The sequence below is a fragment of the Dermacentor andersoni genome, chromosome 7 (assembly GCF_023375885.2).
Source record: "Dermacentor andersoni chromosome 7, qqDerAnde1_hic_scaffold, whole genome shotgun sequence".
In the NCBI taxonomy this organism is placed as follows: Eukaryota; Metazoa; Arthropoda; class Arachnida; order Ixodida; family Ixodidae; genus Dermacentor; species Dermacentor andersoni.
Window position 1 is genome coordinate 6,595,208 of NC_092820.1, and position 1,000 is coordinate 6,596,207.

The window sequence follows — 1,000 nt, forward strand, 5'->3', positions numbered from 1 at the left end:
ATTACATAACGAGGTTCTTGAATCCGGCAACATTAATGCCTTCAGGTAGCATATGCGGGTTTACTGACCAGTTGTCTTCACCCGAAATGACCACGTTCTCGTGACGCCTGCGGCAACAAGGACGTTCCACGTCTGCTGCTAAGATCTGAGTGGTGGCGCTGGCTAACACTTCCAGGTTTCTACTATAGGACACAAAAATACCCAAGAAAGTGGATGGGAGAACGGCGGCGCGGTAGCTCAATTGGTAGAGCATCGCACTCAAAATGCGAAGGCTGTGGGTGCGGTTCCCACCTGCGGCAAGTTGTTTTTTCATCCACATTAATTTCCAATAATTTATGGTTTCTTTAGTTCATTTATTAAGCACAAATAATTTCCTCTATGTTGTCCTTAGTGTCAGTGTATGTTGGCTTCCTATGATATGACTAATAAAAATCGGGCCCCTCGGTTAACCCCCTTTCTTCTCGTTTATTACTTAACGAGGGTCTCAAATCCGGCAACATCGATGCCTTCAGGTAGCATATGTGGGTTTATTGACCAGTTGCCTTCACCCAAAAAGATCACGTTCTCGTGACGCCTGTGGCAACAAGGACGTTCCACGACCGCCGCCAAGGAATGTAAGTGGTGGCGCTGGCTAACACTCCCAGGTTTCTACTATAGGACACATAAATAACCAAGAAAGTGGAGGGAAAACGGCCGCGCGGTAGCTGAATTGGTAGAACATCGCACGCGAAATTCGAAGGGGTTGGGTTCGGTTCCGACCTGCGGCAAGTTGTTTTTTCATCCACTTTATATTTCCATTAATTTATCGTTTCTTTATTTCATTTATTAAGCGCAAGTAATTTGCCCTATTTTTGTCCTTGGTGTCAGTGTTTGTTGGCTTCTTATGATATTGGCACGCACTAGTTACGCTAGAGGTCGAGGAAGAAGAAGTGTGCGTGGTAGCTGCTGCAAACACGAACTGTAAACGGCTGTTCGCTTAGAACTGACTGACTGGCTTTTT

At 45.8% G+C, this 1,000-nt stretch overlaps 1 non-coding gene across 1 annotated transcript; it reads left to right on the top strand.

The window, feature by feature from the left end:
• The first annotated feature begins 226 nt into the window (after nt 1–226).
• TRNAL-CAA (transfer RNA leucine (anticodon CAA)) lies at nt 227–299 on the top strand. Its single transcript has one exon. It is a non-coding gene; the product is annotated as a tRNA-Leu (tRNA).
• Nucleotides 300–1,000: the final 701 nt, after the last annotated feature.